At 43.7% G+C, this 18591-nt stretch overlaps 1 protein-coding gene across 1 annotated transcript in view; it reads left to right on the top strand.

The window, feature by feature from the left end:
• CHMP4B (charged multivesicular body protein 4B) overlaps positions 1 to 18591 on the top strand; it is a 36298-nt gene that overhangs the window by 622 nt on the left and 17085 nt on the right. The window lies entirely within an intron of this gene.

Raw genomic sequence — 18591 nt, 5'->3', positions numbered from 1 at the left:
TTCTTCTGCCCTCACTCCTTTTCTTTCTCTTCTGCCTCTTCCTCCTCCCTCTGGACTGCCCTCACCCACCCTTCCCAGGTACTACTGCCGCCTCCCTAACACTTGTTTGCTGGTCCCACCCCAGTCCCTCTGCGGAGTCGATGAGCTGACCCTGGCCTCCTTCCGCTGTCTGACTCAGAGTTTTCCTTGAGAAGCCTCCTTGACGGAGATAAAAGGGAACTGGGGGAGAGGAGAGCGCTGCTTCCGGCCCTCTTCACTTGCTGAGTGTACTTGAACAAGTTACTTTTCGTCTTGTCTCATTTGCCCCATCCATCAGCCAGGGTTTGGCCTCCATGAGGCCTAAAGTGCCTTCCAGCTCAGTGATTCACTTCATGGTGCTTTAGAGCCAGGTCTTATCAGAGTTTCTCAAAAGTCAAGTCTTCACCCGGTGTGTGACTCACCGCTTCCCCATCCCTCTCTACCAGAAATAGGGATTCCATTCCGCCATTGGCCAGGACTTGTCCCGTCCCCACTGCTGTGTTTAAGGGCAGAGATATTGAACCTCCAGGCACTTTACTTCTTGTTGTGTGGTTTTCTGGGTATGCTTTGTATTCTTAAGTGAGGCGAATGTGAAAATGATTTAATAACTGTGAAGCAATTTAGACGTGATTTTTCTTGTCAGGGCAATATGAGAGTGAACCACACATAGGGTGAGACCCTCCCCCTAAGGGGGTAAAGGTGAGAGGGGTTGAGGATCTCTACAGAGAAGTTATTTAACTCCAAGTCTGGTAGTCCTTAGCCCTGTGACCTTGAGCTAGTTAATTTAGCTCTCTGAAAGGAAGATCATGAATTTACAGTGCCCAGCGCATAGTAGGGGCTAAATAGATGTTTTCTTCCTTTTAACAGAAGAACAAAATAGCCTATCCTGAGGATGCTGCTCTGTCAGTAGTCAACAAATCCTTTGGAAATTCTTTCCATGTCCTTACTGCATATACAGTATTCATAGGGTGAACAGTACCCAGCTTCCACTCAAATGAGGGCGAAGACAGAGACAGGAAAATAAACGAAGAAACTATTGTCTACTTGTGATGTGCTAGGGGGGAAAAAATATCTGATGGGGAGTGATGGGGTGGGAAGGGGTGCCACTTTAGATAGAGTGGTCAGGGAAGTCCTCTTTGGAAAGGTAAGTTTGTTCCTTGAGAAGGAACCAGCTCTATAAAAATCTAGGGGAGGGGCCTTTCAGGCAGGAAGAGCAGCATAGGAAAAGGCCCAGAGGTTGGCTTGTTTTAAGAGACAGTCCTCTGTTTCTAGAATGTAGTAACTGAAGGGGAGAGTGGTGTGAAATAAGGGTATGGGGAGTGGATCTTGAATTTCCTCATAAAGAGTTTGGATTTTATTTCAAGTGGATGGAAAGGTGTTGTTGGAGGGTGTTCTGCAGGAGGAGCCTGTCCTAATTGTTGATAATAGTTTTTTTGTTTTTTTAAAAATATATCTTTATTGATTTCAGAGAGAGGAAGGGAGAGGGAGAGAGATAGAAACATCAGTGATGAGAGTCATTGATCGGCTGCCTCCTGCAGACCCCCGACTGGGAATTGAGCCCACAACCGGGCATGTGTCCTGACCGGGAATAGAACTGCGGTCTCCTGGGTCCTAGGTTGATGCTCAACTGCTGAGCCATGCCTGGCCAGTCTTGATAATAGTTTTAAAAACACCATCTGGCTGCTACTTGGGAAATAGACCTGTGGAGGGGATGAGAGTGGGAGCAGGGAGATGAGTGAGAAAGCGGTTGCAGTCATCTGTGGCCTACACTCCAGTTGTAGCTCTGAAGTTGGAGAGTAGGGTCAGATTTTGCTGTCTCTAGGTTTTTTCTTGGATGACTCAATCAGGATTCTCTGTTGTTCACGGTAATTAGAGTCATTGTTTTTACCAGTCTGCATTTGGGAATGCTTTGCTCATTGCAGGGTTGCAGTTCTCCTGTGATCTTTTGGTCTGGAGTTAGTTTTCTGCAGTTTTAGAGGTGATTGAATTGGCTTTCAAGAAGCTTGGAGAGAGGCTTCCAGCAGACTATGGAGCACCAATCTCAGTTATAACTTTGCTGAAACCAGTCTATCTTCTTGAGTTTGCCCTTCTTTTTGGTATCCTCTGGGGGAAAGGTCTTACCTGCTTATTGGGATAGTGCTGTGGGGTATTAACACCACTACATACCACTCATTTAGTCACTTATTGACTTGATACCGTGCTGGGACCTAGAGAACCAGAGATGAAAATACACTGTGCCTGTCCTCCAGGGACTCAGGATTGGAAGTGTGTAGTTTTGTTTTGTTTTTGTGTGTGGGCGGAGGGGTGGGCGGGGCAGAGAAAGGGGAAGGAAACATCAGTGCTGAAACATGAGTGTGTACTTGGGGCCAATGCTAAAGAGGAGAAGGTTCCTGTCTGGAGGGGGAGGGCAAAGGAGGCTTCACAGGGGAGGGAGATGTGAGCTGGGTCAGCAAAGAATTTGGGGAGCTGTGAGAGTAGCAGGATAAGTAGATAATACGGGAGTGCCTGTAGCCTTCAGACCTTGACCTGGAGATGGTGAGGAGCCATTGGCTGTCTTGAAGAGACAGATCAGCTTGGATTTTTGAAAGAACACTCCAGCAACAGCATAAAGTAGGGAGTGTAGACCAACCGGAAAGTGACTGGAGGTAGGGATCCAGTAACGCATAAGGGTACAGTCTCATAGATATGGATTTGAGCAGTAGCTTTGTTACTAGCTGTATGTGCCTTGGGCAGGTTCCTCTGCACCTCAGGTTCCTCCTCTATAAATAAAGTACTAGTATCTACCTTATTGGGTTAAATTATGCTATACATGCAAAGCGCTTAGTACAATGCCTGCCATATGGCAAGTGATCAATAAATGCTTGCCGTTATCATTATTATAAGACTTGTAATTATTCAGGAGGGAACAAAGTGCCTAGTGTAGAAGCATGGAAAACTTAAATGAGAAGAAATACACGTCAGAGTCTTTTCTGAAGGAGAATCGGAAGAGGCCTGGTGGTAGATTAGAACTGGGGGCAGGATGAAGGAGAGGGAGTTGAGGACAGTTCCCAAGTTTACAGCTTGGACAGTGGTTGGAGGGTGATACCATTAACCAAGATGGGAAACAGAGGAGGAGCAACACTTCATAATGGTCTAGTTCTTTGAAGTTTGTAAAAGTCCATTTTGACATGAGTCTCAGCACCCACTGAGACTGAGTTCCATGAGGAACGATGTGATAGTCATATTCATGGCTGTGTGTCCTGCACCTGGCACAGTGCCTGGCATGTGGTTAATACTTAGTAGTATTAAATGAATGAAAACAATCTTGTGTGTTCTCTTGTTATTCCCATTGTAGAGAGAGGAAAATGAGGCTGGAGAGACAGCGTAGTGACTCAGAGACTAGTTTTTCTGGTGGTTGTGGGCATCTTGTGTTCCGTGTACTCCCATGTTGGCTAAAGGTGTCATTATGACCTTTGTCATTGCTCAGCTCATTAAACACCCACCTGTGCAAGGTGTGGTGCTGAGTGGGAGAAAAAAAGGTGCAGTAGGACCAGGCCTTGCCCTGTGGAGAGTATAGCCAAATGTGGATGCTATCTTTATGGCATACACGTTGGAAAGATGATAAATTGTCCTTTGAAACAAACCTCTGAAGCTCAAGTAGATTATTTACAATGTGCAGGTGTGTTCCAGGCAGTGGTTTCAGTTAGAGGATTAGAGCAAAATTTGGATTGCAAATTTTTTCCAAATTTCTTTTCCTTTCCCTTAGTCATGCATTTACTTTAAAAAAAAAAAAAGTTTGTTTTTATTCATCTTTAGAGACAGAGGAAGAGAGAGGGATAGAGAGAGAGAAACATCGATGAGAGAGAAACATCGATTGGCTGCCTCCTGCATGTCTCCCCACTGGGGATTGAGCCCTAACTGAGAATGGAACTGGTGGCTTCTTGGTTCATGGGTTGACACTCAACCATTGAACTACACCAGCCAGACAGTCAAGCATTTGTTCTTAAGCACGAAGCATGTGGTAGGCTCTTAAACTGTGTCCTAGGCCACATACTCAGTGCTGGGAGCTCAGTACTAGGAATGTAGAGACGCGAGACATGTTTGTTCCCTGCCATCCAGGAGACTTATATCATCACTTTCCTTTTGTTATTTATTTATGCTTTTCAGAGAGAATGGAAGGGAGGGGTGGAGAGAGAGAGAGAAGAAAGAAAGAAAAGAAAGAAGAAAGAAAGGAAGGAAGGAAGGAAGGAAGGAAGGAAGGAAGGAAGGAAGGAAGGAAGGAAGGAAGGAAGGAAGGAAGGAAGGAAAGGAAAGGAAGGAAGGAAGGGGAAGAAAGAAAAGAAAGATGTTAGAGAGATACATCTATTGGTTACCTCCCCTCCCGCACGTGCCCCTACCAGGGCTGGGGATCGAGCCTGCAACCCAGGTATGTGCCCTTGGCTGGAATCGAACTGAGGACCCTTTAGTCTCTGGGCCAACGTTCTAATCTCTGAGCCAAACCGGCCAGGGCTCACTTTCCTGTTACATAAAGTGGAAATTATATTCATTTCACATGACTTTATGGCGAGGATTAGCTAAGATAATTTATGAAAGAGTGTGGTACTTTATGGATATTGAGTAAGTATACTTTTGTAATAAAGTTATTGTTGATCAGACTTCTTTGGTTTGATTATGAAAATGGAAATGTTCTTTCACTAAGAACTAGATGGAAAGCAGGATTACAGTCTAAGTGAAATGACAAAATCACTCAAACTTAGGTCTTTTTTTGGTATTTTTCTAAACAGTGTCCTATAGATTTCCTTCCTAAGAGGGATGATCAGATATCAGAGATTTGTTTCTTCTTAAGGCATTGTAACTAGCTATGAAATATCTACCCTAGGTGGTTCCGATTTTCCTTTCGTCCTGTTTTAATAAAGATGAAAACAGTTTGTAAAAAGGATCATAATTTAATTTAACAAGAGAATTGTGTGAGATTGGGAAATGGAGACTGGGTATCTCAAACACCCTACACTGGTACATTTCTTTGGATTTATGGATGCAAATCAGTTCATTTACAGGTTAATTTAGGTTCAGCTGAAAATGTCTGATCGATGCAGAGAGGCCAGGAGCTCATGGGAAATTTGTCTTCATTAAGTCCTGCTCATTGCTGGAGCCAGGTGGCTCGCTCATGTTTAATAAAGTTGCTGTAAAACATTAATATGTGGGAAGATATCTTAATAAGTTGAATTTATAGTGAACGTAGCTTTTTGGTTCTCTGGAATCAAGGTATCAGGTTGAAAATCACAGCATCTTAATGGTACATATGCCAACAGGATCTCCTCTCCCAGAAGCTCAGGGATGGAAAACCTGAAACCCACCTGGGGAATTGAGCAGTGGGAATTTCCCTTGGTGACACTTAAGTTTCTTGTTTGAAGAAATGGTTGGCTAGATTGGGTTTGGTTTACTACTTAAGACAGATGGAATATCAGAGAGGCCTTATGTGTTGTCTGTCCAAACATGCTGGCGCCTTTGATTCAAATGACAAAATCTTTTTTTGCCCCATTTGGCAGTGAGATCAAATATTTTTAAGTGCCTGCCAGTGGATTTATAATATGATTTGAAATTCAAGATAGATTTTGTTTGGAAGTTTAACTAAATGTGAGGACCTTTGAACTGGACTCTTTTGCTCAGGGAACTTTTGAGTTGTCCTGAGTCAGGTTTGAGTGTGAAGAATGAAGCCTGTGAGGATGTGTGTGAGTGTACATTTCTGAGGCAGAAAGCCACCAGCTGCTTTGTTTACAGTCATCCAGAGCCCTTAAATGGAGCCAGGGCCAGCTGGGAGGAGGGGCGGAGCTCTTGGGGCCTTGAGGAGTTACTTTGGGTAGGAAAGATTTATGAAAACATAGCCCTCTTGCCCAGGATTGTTTTATGCTGTGCCACTCTTTTAAAAAGTGAGAGAGAGGATATTAAAAAACAACTTTATATTGATCATTTTGAGGACGGCTATATTTAGACGGAAAATTTAAGCATCATAACAGGGAAACAACTACAGATGTAGTGGGATATAGTACTACCCTGTTTTAAGGTATTTGTCTCAAGTCAGCAGATGTTTATTGAGTTTCTTCTGAAAGGACAGAGGCAGCATATTGTATGGTGTAGGCAAAGATTTCTTAATTTGAATGCCAGCTTAACCACTCACAAGCAGTACCTTGGCATTTACTTACTCACTCTGAGTCTCAGTTTTCCCATCTATAAAAGGAATAACAGCAATTCTTAGGGTTCTTGTGAGGATATGGAATAAGTCACATATATCACATACTGATATATGTGAAGTACCTGTCACATAGGAGGGACATAAATGTTTCCTTGGTTTCCCAGGTATAGTCTTAGGCACAATAAGGGATGTAAAGATCGCTGAGACACTACCTTCTCCCTATAAGGGCTCACAGTTCAATGAGGAACACACACCTGTACAAGTAACTGCTAAAAGGCAAATTGTGGTAAGTGTAGAGATGAAGTGTTAGAGGAAAACACTGAGCAAGAAGAGATTAATTCATCTTTGAGGGTTGGCAGGTTCATCTCACCAAGATACCCATCCAATACCCAAATTCCCTTTGCAGTATTCCTGCCAAGTAATTAATCTCTGATTGAACCTCTCCACTGACAGGATTTATATTAGCTCTATCCGCCCACACTACAGCATAGTCTGTCTTTGGACAGCTTTGAGTATAAAATCACCTTATTTGGAACTGAGATCTGTCTTCCTGTAGTGCTACCTCCCGTACAGATTGGGGTGGTAGCTCCATAGAAGCAGCTTGGGGTGTTGGAGAGAAGGTGGGATCTGGAGTTAGAAGCATGGGGGCAATTCTGAGCTCTGACATAGTGAACTGTGTTTCTTCTTTTGGGAAAAGAGATTGCTCGTTCTGCTTTTGGGGACCTCAGAGCACGTCTAATACTCCTTTGACAGGACAGATCAAGGAAGATGGTGCTTATCTCTCAAGCCTGCACTTCCCTAGGACAGATCTTCTCTCTTACATTGACTGTTCTGTTGCCTGGTGTTTCTGTTCTTTCCTTGTTACCCTCCCCTGGACGTTCTCCTTCTCATAAGTGTTGTTCTTAAGGTGTGTAGTGGGCATAGCGAATACTCTGAATATTCCAGCCAAGGTCTGATCAGCACAGCTCAGAACATGCAGGACTAGCCATTTGTTTAGGATTTAATTTGGTTCTGTGTGCTGTAATTCCCATATCACTTAATCATTTTTTTTGGTTTTTTTGAAAAGCAGTTATACTTCACTGTGGCCTTTCGTTGGTAAAGGAACGAGCATCTGGCAGCCCCTGAAGATTGTTTGGTTCTTCTTCAGGAGTCTTAGCTGAGGGATTTAAGTTCTTAACAAGAACATCTGGCTGGGTTGGTTCTCCCATAGCTGATATTTCTAGCTCTGTCTCCTCCCTCTTCCTTGCAGGGCAAAGCTGGCTGGAAGGCTTATTTGAGGAATTCATGAAAACCATACTTCTCTGTGGTTGTGGCTGTTTAGCTCAAAAGGTTAGTGGTATGGTATGGTAGAAAAGGTGTTGGGCTTGGGATCAGAAGACCTGAGTTTACATGTCACCTCTGCCACTTACTAGTTTTATGAGCTGGGGCAAATCTCATATTTCTGGGTATCAGCTTCTTTGGCTGCAAAACCAGGATACTATACAACTTTGTGGTCTGTGGGAACATTTGGGAAATTGTTAGAAATGCAGACTGTCAGGCCCCACCCAGACCTGAAGCAGAAGCTACATTTTTATGAGATTCCCCGGTCGTTTGTATACACATTAAAGTTTGAGAGACACCTCTCTGTCATTATTGTGGGGATTAAATGAGAATGTTGGGCATTTTTCACATGTCCAGGCCAGTATTTATTCCTGGGCACTCAAGATGATGTTTCCCTGATCAGTTTGCTCACTCTTTTTGTTACTCAAAGATTGAACTCTAATCCAGCTCACCCTATTCCCAAATACCTTCAATTACCTCCAAATCTGATGTGACCTCAGAACAAGGATGGTTTTAGTAGAAGTTCATCTTCTCCCTCTTGAAAAATAACTTGAAGCACATGTCCTGCTGATTGGGTAACAACCTTTTTCATGAAAGATGACAGTCATTGGGATAACTGACATTCAGTCAAGCGTTCTGTCATGAGGACCCACTGGTTATCATGCACTGGCAACCCCAATAATAAGTTAGAGAAAATTCCCATCCTCAGGGAGTACCATTGCCTGGTGGGGTGTACCAGTTACTAAGGAAAGAATTTCCACCCAGTGAGCCTTGTGTAGAGTGCCATAAGAACCATAGGGGAAGAGGAATTAACATCCCTGACGTGTCGGCGGGGGGGGGGGGCTAGGCAATGCTTTTTTAAAAATTACATATTTTTCTATCAGAAGTGATTTTTTTAAAATATTTTTTTTATTGATTTCAGAGAGAGGAAGGGAGAGGGAGAGAGAGAGTTGAAACATCGATGAGAGAGTCATTGATCGACTGCCTCCTGCACACCCCCCGCTGGAGATCGAGCCCGAAACCCAGGCATGCGCCCTGCCCAGGAATCGAACCTCGGTCTCCTGGATCCTAGGTTGATGCTTAACAGCTGAGCATGCCTGTTGGGCAGAAATGATTTTTTTTTTTTTTTTATGAGGTCTGATTTCCTTGTTCAGCAGCTTTGTGGTTGTTTCCTATTCTGTTTATATGACATTGCTACTGTTCTGATCCACCAGTTTTCTACATCAGGAGGGCCAGGTGTTCTCTTGAGTGCCTGTTCTGTGTTAGGAGCCATCTGAGATGCTATGTGAATTTCCAGGCAGTGAAAAAGACAGCCTACCCAGTGGATCTTACAGTGAACAGATCTGTGGTTCTCTGGCTCTCTCAGAGGAAAAAGTTAACACAAGTAGCTTCTCAGGTGGGAGAGCGGGCAGTAAGGACATTCCGTCATCAAACTTGCCCTGTTTGATTCTATAAGATGACATTTTTTTTGGATTTTGGGATGATAGTGAATTTTTGAGCAGGGATTCCTAGTTGGGTTAAAATCCAGCAAAGAACATTATCTTCTTTTCAGCCTTAAAAAGAACCAGAGAAACACCTCCCCCCAAAACAAACAAAATAAACCAAAAAAAACAAAAAATGGGCATCAAGGGTGCTTGGCCTGGGGGCTTGGCACAGACTGCTGAGGAAATTTCCTCCCGTTGAACACCAAGGGCAGTTGAGTTTGCTCAGAGCTAGGAGACCCAGATCAGTCCCAAGTGTGAGGCCCTGCCTTACAGTCCTGCTCTCAGGAGGCCTGTACTCTTGGTGGGGGATAAACCCAGGGCAGGAGTAATTCGAGTCCAAAATTGGCTGTAAGCACCACCCACAGGAACACCCTAAATGGAGCTTGGTAAAGATTTGAAGAAGGGAGCAGTTTAGGGTTGGGGGTGACAATGTGATCCTTCCAATTAGTCCTTAAAGGAGTAGGCAGCTGTGGGGTGGGGTGGGGTAGGGGTTGGGTGTAAACACTCATGTTGGTATATGACATCACCTCAAATCTAGAGTTACAACTGAAAGTTGCAGAAGAACATTTGCTTTCATCTAGTTGTGTTTCGTAAAAAGTAGTGTATTTGAGAAAAGGAAGCTAGGATTTTGAAACAGATTTAGATATTGTGCACTGTTTAGGGCCTCTGATGTTGAGATCCCTAATTTTGGGGGGTATTAGTGCTGTATAGACATTTGCATTTCATTTCAGAGAGAGTAGAAGGGAGAGAGAGAGAAACATCGACGTGGGAGAGACGCATCAATTGGTTGCCTCCCACATGCACCCCGACGGGCCAGGGATCGAGCATGCAACCTAGGTACGTGCCCTTGGCCAGAATTGAACCTGGGACCCTTCAGTCCACAGGCCGATGTTCTAACCACTGAGCCAAACTGGCTAGGGCCAGATGGTCCATTTTTAAAGTAGGTAGCTAGAAACTTGCTTCATTCATAAGTTGATTGATAAGTATATGTTAACTTGAGCTGTGTGCCAGATACTGTGCTAGTTTACTTGGTAAATGCAGATGAAGACAGGTCATTGCCTCTGAGATGCTCACAATCTAGAGTGACAGACGGGTAAACAGATGTAATCAGGATACCGTGTGATCTGTTCTAGAAGCATATTAAGAGTTCAGAGTATAGGATATACAGTGGAGTGTGTGTATGTGTGTATTGCTTGAATCTGTGTTTTAGTAAATAGTCATTTTGGAGAGTTCTAGAATATTCAAACAGAAGGGAGCTCAAAATGTATGAGTGCTTGAGACTGAGTTAATAGGAAAGATTTTGAGAAAGAAAAACCAGGAACATGGCAATACATGCTGTACTTTTATTTTTTTGTTTATTTATTTATTTTAAGTACGTTTTCATTGATTTTTTTTTTTTTTAGAGAGCAAGGGGGGTAGAGAGAGAGAGAAACATCATCGTGGGAGAGAAACTTCAATTAATTGCCTCCCATATGCACCATGTCCAAGGACCGAACCTGCAGCCTGGGCATGTACATTACTTTTAAAAAGCATTTTATTTGAATAAGAAGCCCTTTCGGGGGGGACATAAGAATGGATAAATGTTTGGCTGGGGTTAGTCATAAAACAATTAGCTTTAGAATACTAAGTTTAGAGGACAGCTTATTCTGATAATTATTACAAATTTGCTTCTCTACTTCCTTCAAAAGAAGTAGGGACTAATAAACAGGAGGAGTGGATTCTTTACTATCTGCATATGCAAGAATTGTAAGTTTCTTGTTTGTAATCTCTATAATACCTGATAGTTGTAAAAGCAAAAATAAGACTTGTACATGTGTGTAGCCTGGCTGCTGTTCTCTGGAGAGGTTTGAAGAGAGGGGTTGTTACTTAGAGGAGGCCACCTGAAAGAATCCCCATTAGGGTGAAGATTTTGATCAACTCAGTGTTCCCAGAATTCATTAGACTTGGAAACGTTGACTGACAAGGGTGACATTTAAATCTCAAATGATTTCTAATTTCTTAATTCTCCTTCAGGTGGGTCATTTGCTTTCTCCTCTCCAGAGCATTATCTCCCTTTAGAATCTGGGCAGTAAATGGTTGCAGGTTCTTAGCAAGTCTGGAGTAGATTTGGTTGTTGAGTTGTAATGGGCTCCGATAGTCTTCTGTGACCATGTCCAAGGAAAGAACTAGTATCAGCCTGGCATTCAGCTTTTGCTCTTAGCAGACAGGGCTGTAGGGCTGGTGGCTGTAGACAGCTCTTCTCATGCTTAGATTTTAGAGGTAATTTTGGAGGTATAAAGGACAGATGGTAGTGTAGAAACACATTTTCTTGTTATTTCTTCATTCTAAAAAAGTTATATTTCAAAGTAAATTTTTTGAGGGGAGAAAAATCTTCAGAAAATGAAAACATTCCCCCATCTTCGGGAAATGCCAGGCACTTTACAAACTTGATCACTTTTGATTTATTTCTACAGTTGCATGCATTAAGTGGTATTACACCTCACCCCCACCCATTAGAGATGAGAAAGCTGAGGTTCAGATTACATGAGTCACAGTGCTGACCCAGAAGCCTTGGGCACCCTGAGGTGGGCTGCATCACAATGGGTTCTGGTATCTTTGATGTTCTCATAAGGCCAGGACTCTGTAGCCTTTAGTGCTTATAACTTATCAATGGACAAAATCCTGTCATTGGAAATTAATTTTTATAACATTCCCTCCACAATGTGAACACCTGTTATTCTTCAGGGAAAATACTTCACATTTGTACAGGGTTTTATGGCTTCTAAAGCACTTTCACATACATGACCTTATTTTGAAACTTGGGATGCTTTATAAGGTAGATAGGGCAGGGTGTGATTTTTAATCCCATTTTGCAGGGGAGGAAACTAAGGCTCAAAGCAATTAAGTGGTTTTCTTAGGGACTTTCAAAGCTAGAACCCTTCATTAGGCTCCAATTCTAGTGCTTTCCTGTACTGTACTGCCTACCTCTTATTAATGTGCAATCTCATATTCCCTTGCCAGCTTCAGCAAGGCTATGTGTCAATAATGGTTGTGGGTCAGGTCAAAGTGGACAAGATTGGGGGCCCTTAGAGTGAATGGCTCATCTTATACACGTGGGACTAGTGCCAGAGAGAAGACCAAGTGGAGACTGTTCATATGTGTCCAGAATGGCTTGAAAACCTTTTTCACTGTATCATTTACAGTCTGCTACAACATTAGCACTGTGTATTTCCCAGGCTGGTTTCCATTTCTTTACCACAATAAGCTAGTTTTCTCAATGGCCTCTAAAGCAGTGTTTCTCCACCTTGGCATTATTGACATTTTAGACTGGATAATTCTTTGTTGTGGGGGGCTGTTCCTTGTATTGCAGGATGTTTAGCAGCATCCTTGGCCTAGACTCACTAGATGTCCATAGCACCTCCTCTCCAGTTTTTGTTTTTAATATATCTTTGTTGACTTCAGAGAGAGGAAGGGAGAGAGATAGAAACATCAATGATGAGAGAGTTGTTGATAGGCTGCCTCCTGCACACCCCCCAGTGGGGATGGAGCCCACAACCTGGGCATGTGCCCTGACCAGGAATCAAACTGCGATTTCCTGAATCATAGGTTGGCGCTCAACAACTGAGCAAACGCTGGCTGGGCCTCCTCCTCTCCAGTTTTGACAACCAAAAATGTCTCCAAAAACTGCTTATTGTCCCCTGGGGGACAAGAGCTCCTAGGATTGAGAACCGCTGTTCTAGGGCTGGTGAAGACCCACAGGTGCAGCTCTAGAGCTTCAGAAGCTAGCCTAAGGGTGAAGGGTCTTAAAGAGCAGAGCTGGGATGACCCAGGAGAGTACTTTTAATCCTACCTTTTTATTGTTCTGCTGAGCAGACCAAGATCTAGAGATAGCTCAGGGCCTTCTGGCTCTACTTTCTGAGAGTCTGTCTAGGACTCAGACCCAGACCTGAATCCCTCCCAACCAGGACTCTTTAATCAACCTAGAGGTACTCAGTCTTTTCAGGTTGAAGGACCCTTTTCTAATTCCAAAAAATATCAGGGATGGCCATGTGGTAATAGTTGTATTTTTAGTACCCATTAATTGAGAAGATAAATAATTCCTTTCAACTAATATTTATTGAATGCCCACTATTTGTGTCTCTATTCTAGGACTGTGTCTGACATGAATGGTAATAAGAGGCCACATGGTAGTTGTTTTCTTTATTTTGTGTGGTGCGCAGGCAGTGTGCTGGGTCCCCATATACACAGAGCAGTGGATGACAACTCTGAACCCAATGGGCTCACAGCTTGTAAGTTGGTGACGAATTGATGCATTATACCATGAGATTTTAGAGAACAGCAAGCCTGAAACTCAGCTTTTCTTGAAACCATAAACTATCTCCACACTCGAAATCTCCATACACTGTGGAAATAAAAAGCCAACAGGTTACCCATAGTCCTCAGTGTAGCTCTCTCAACAGCTGTACACTAGGGTGTTTGTGATAAAAGAAGAAGCATTTGGCTGGAAACAAGCTTTACGTTCCTAGCATTAGTTGGTAAATGGTGCATGGGTCTAAGGGGAGTTTAAAATAATGGCCTTGAACTTGAGAATCAGTGTTCCTAGAGTCTCTCATCTCAAAGCACTCAGCATCTCTGACAAGTACTATTACTGTTATTTCAGAGGTAAGAGGCAGAGAGGCCAGGCCACACAAGTTGTCCCTGAAAGAGCCAGCTGCTCCCAGGTTCAGAGTTGAGACTCTGGTTGGCATTCCAGAATAGGGCTGTTTGTTTCTGTCAGATGATGGTGGGAAAGGAAAAAGGTTGTTAGATTAAGTTCCACCCAATTCAGCCAACATTTTGAGTGTCCACTGTGAAAGACTCCATGTGAAGGGACTATATGGCACATAGATGATGGGACACAGATGAGCAGGATTTGGGACAGAGGAAGGGTGGGCCATTCCAGGCAGGGGGATTATAGGAACCAAGATTAGCATATGCTGTGTGTGTGAGAGAGGTGGGGGGGATTATGGAATATGGGTGAGGAGTAGTGGTGGCTCAAATGTAGTGAGAGTTGAAAAGGTAGGCTGTGGCTTCTCTGAGGAGGCCCAGGATTCCAAGCTGAGGAATCTATATTAGGTTGAATTTAGTGAGGCACATACTGAATGGACACTTTCTGTCTCTAGAGAGCAGTTTGCTGGGAACCAGCAGCCATCTTCCTGCAGCACCCTGGTGAAGTTTCCCATTTGTAGGCTTTCTACCCATTACTGCTTGAGAGAATTAGGTGGGTAGAGGGGCTATTCCCTTATAAGGGAGGACCCATGGGGACACCACCCTTTCTCTAGTTACTTCTTCCAGATTCCCTTTCTGCTTTATCTGAAGCCCGAAGCCCAGCACATCCTGGGCAGCTGGGAAGGGACAGCAGCTTTTCTCTACTAGAGAGTATCTCGGTCTATGCTGAAGGTAAGCAGGCACATCTTCCCTATTTAAATTAGCTTGACCCAACCTCATTTATTAATCAGGTCCTTGGCTGCCTCATATTGTGTGTTTCACTCCCAGTGCCTGGCCGGCTCACTCAATTAATTGTGATCTTTGAGATTATGTAATCTTCGCTTCATGTTTATCTTTGATCCAAGAGAGAGAGCTAGTTGCTTCCCTTGGCTGATGACAAGGACCTGAGTTTCTGAGGCCATACATAAAGTTCAGCCTAGACTATCTGCTATCTTAATCAGAAAAATCTGAAAATGAACCCTACCCCCCTTTCCTGACCTCCCAGTTTCCTGATAGCTTTCCTATTCTCTGGGTGCTCCTTCCATCACCCAGGATGGTCAGGCAGAGTTCTAGTTCTGACTCTGTCAACTGGTATCTTTGGGCAGGTATATTCCCAACTCTGGGCCCTTGTTTTCTTGACAGTAAAATGAGAACGATGGATTAAATGAATGCTAAGATTGGTTCTGCTCTAACATTCTCTGAGTCAACAAGTGTCCACTGTATAGTAACCCTCCAGAGAGAGGTGAGGGGATTATGCAGTATGGGTGAAGAGTAGTGGTGGTATTCCAAGCAGTTTTGCTGCATAAAAAGATGGAGCAGCTTGGCATTCATTTTGTCTGTTAACAGTTTGGGTACATTCCTGTTCTTTGTAAAAGCTGAGAGCAGCCACAGACTATTTTGTAGATGGTGCTGGACATTTTCCATTTTGATTCCCTGGTTTAGAGACCAGAGCTGAATAGCGGTTTTTAGCTGCTCCCCTAAGCCTTTGTCCAGGCAAGCAACACAGATGCTGGAGGGGATCTGCCCTGGCATCTGAGCCTTGTTTCGATCAGTAGCCTGCCTCTGACTTGACTGCCAGACTTCTGGCAAATCAGAGTCACAGATTTCTGCTGGGGCTGAGCATGCTCAAGCTCTGCTGGACAGAAACTCAGTAGTGACCAATTAAGCATACTGGGAGTGCTTCCATGTGGCAGGACTTGACTTTCTCACCAACCTACCTTTGGGCCACAGGACAAAGGTGATTTGTCTATGTGAGGGAAACTGCTAAGGGCTGGTCTGACTTGAGTCATTTAAATTAAATCATCTCTTTAGAATGGTGATTGAAGATGATGTTGGAAATCTTGGGGAGAGCAGCAGGCTTCTCTGAGAAGGCCTCTTGTGCTTAGTGTAAATCCTGGTACCACCATTAGCAGCTAAGCATTTTAGGAATATGGAAGACATTTGCCCACCTGGCTCTAAATTAAGGTCTTTAAAACCTCAAGTCCCAGCCTTGGCCAGGTCGCTTGGTTGGTTGGAGCATTGCCCCATGTACCAAAAGGTTGTGGGTTCAATTCCCAGTCAGGGCACATACCTAGGTCATGGGTTTGATTCCCCTGTCAGAGCGTGTACAGGAGGCAGCTGATCTATGTTTCTCTCTCACATTGATGTTTCTCTCTCCCCCTTCCTCTCTAAAATCAACAAAACATATCCTCGGGTGAGGATTAAATTTTTTTAAAAAAAAAATATCTTTATTGATTTCAGAGAGAGGAAGGTAGAGGGAGAGAGAGAGTTGAAACATCAGTGATGAGAGAGTCGTCGTTGATTGGCTCCCTCCTGCATGCCCCTGACTGGGAATCGAGCCCACAACCCGGGCATGTGCCCTGACCAGGAATTGAACCTTGATCTCCTGGATCCTAGGTTGATGCTCAACTGCTGAGCCACACCCGACTGGACTAAAAAAAGTTTTAAAAAAAAATGACACAGCTCATGAAGAAGGCGGACCTGGGACTAGACCCATGGTTTCTCCCTCCTCATTCCAGTGAGTTCTGCTTCTCAGTCGACACTGTGATGGCATGTTCCTAGTCCTGCCAGAATAGTTTTGAAAATAAAGTTGCCTTGCAAAAAGCTAGCTGACAGGAGGGATGAAGCAAATAGTTTCTATTTTAGGGGGTGGTTTTCTTTTGAGTTATAACTGGCTGTTGGTGGTTTGGCGGACTGACACAGCCTGGGTGGAAGATCATAAACTCCAGGGTCTTGTTGCTACAATCCTGAGGCTCTGTGTAACCAGACTGTCTTTTTTTGTGCTCCAGGGCCTCCCATACAAGGGTTCAGAATAATTCCCACTTTTCCCCCTTTTATAGGACTCGAGGGAGGATTAGGATGTCTATAAAGAGACCTAGGAAAGAGCTGGTATATAAATAACAATTTTTTGTGCTGCTGCTTTTATTTCTTATTGAGGTATAAGTTATTTATAGTAAGGCAGACAAGTCTTAAGTGTACAGCTCAGTGAATTTTTTTTAAAAAATATTTTTTAAATTGACTTTTAGAGAGGAAGAGGGAGAAAGAGAGAAACATCGATGTGAGAGTGGAATATCAATTGGCTGCCTCCTGCACATCCCTACCAGGGATTAAGCCCATACCAGGAATCAAGCCAGCAACCTTTCAGTGCACCGGATGATGCCCAACCAAGCCACACAGGCCATAGCTACAGCTTGGTGAATTTTTACAAATGTATATACCTGTGTAACTACCACCCAGATTAAGATATAGATCTTTTTAGCACTCTAGCAGTCTTGATGATTTTTAGAGTTGCTTAGGACTTGAGAGAGAGCAATTTTGTTTACTGTGGACCCTTTAAGAATCTCAGAGGCTATTATATTTTCCTTCTGTTACTCATTCTACATGTTTCCCAAACACTTAGCAGTGCAGGGCTCTGTGCTAGGTATTACTGGGAGTACAGAAACTGGTAATTGTTGGCCTCTGTCTCAGTCTCACAACCCACAAGGGATTATGACTAGCGTCCAAGGGAGAAAGGCTGTGAGAGGCAGCTTGGAGGAGGGAGGGTGTTTATATTTATGAAAACACAGAATTTTCCCCAGTCCTTTTACTGTCTATAAATACAAGAAAGGGGCCAGAATATGGATTTTCAACCTCTTAGCCAGTTCTTTGCATTCTCAGACCATGGACACTTGGAGAGGTACAAACCCAGCTCAAAACCCACATCTGTAGTATTTGCTCAGTCTTGCCTTCTCTTTTGGGAAGCAGGAGAGAACACAGGCAATATGGAGGAAAGCAAACACAAGAGGCACTTTCTTCCACCTCTTTGGCCCCCAAGCTCTTAGGAGCTGACTTCCTCCTGTCTTGGGTTTAAGACTCATAAGACACATAAGACCACAAGTCAGTCTACTGTGTTACTTTTGGCCTGAAATTTTCTGCCCCCTTTGATCCAGTAGTGTAAAAACATAATTTTCTGTATCTTAAGTGAAAACAGACCCAAGAAGGACTTTCCTGATCTTTTTCATGTATGAGAAAGAAATTTTTGTTTGGTTTTGTTTTAGTTGCTAATAAAGGTGTGTGGCTCTGTGGTTGGTAGGAAAGAAAAGGCCATGTCCAAAGTAGATGCAGTGATGCCTTTCTTTAAAGAAATAGTCTCTAAAGTCGTAAAGACCAGCTCCTGGGACAGTCAGCATGAAGACACACTAGGACATCCAAACATTACAGAGCTATATCTTGTACATGTGTAGACAGTAAATAAGAGAGAAAGAAGGATGGGTGGCTCAGCCTAGCTGACCTTATTCAGGTTCTGATGAGTCACATTGTCTTGGAAACATGAGCCTTGTTTCATCTGGGTCCATTCCTCGCCTCCATTTTACAGATTTGACCAGAGAGCTGGAACCAGAACTGGGTCTCATGTCTGGTGGGTTACAGAGATGGTTTGGGGGAGTGCTCAGTGGGAGTTGGAAGGAAGCTTGGCTGGGAGAGGGTGGTGGTGAAGCAGAAGGCAGAGGATGAGTGAAATGGCAGGAGCATTGGATGGTTTCCCCTCAGCATTTAGAGCCAGAAAAACCAAAGTGCTGAAGGAGCCAGGGAGGTGAGAGTGGGGAGACAGAGAAGACTCTGAGGCTGTCTGTCAATTATCTGTGTGGAGGGCCCTGAGAGCCCTACAGTAAGGGAGCTACCGAAGCCAGGATAAGGGATTTTAATTGGCTGGAGAATTTTTCAGCATTTGTCTTCACCTTTTGTTTGTTAACTGACTGCATGGGGGTCCTGAGACCTTGGTAGGGAGCCTGCTTGCTTACATTGCTTCTTTCTTTTCCAAACAATCAGCAATCAGATTATAACCCTGCACCTTCAAAGGAATACCCCCCCCCCCCCAGTATTTTAGTTTCTGGT

The sequence above is a fragment of the Miniopterus schreibersii genome, assembly GCF_964146895.1.
Source record: "Miniopterus schreibersii genome assembly, chromosome: 10".
NCBI classification, from domain to species: domain Eukaryota; kingdom Metazoa; phylum Chordata; class Mammalia; order Chiroptera; family Miniopteridae; genus Miniopterus; species Miniopterus schreibersii.
The sequence above is the reverse complement of the archived record's forward strand: the minus strand, read 5'-3'. Positions and strand labels throughout refer to the sequence as shown.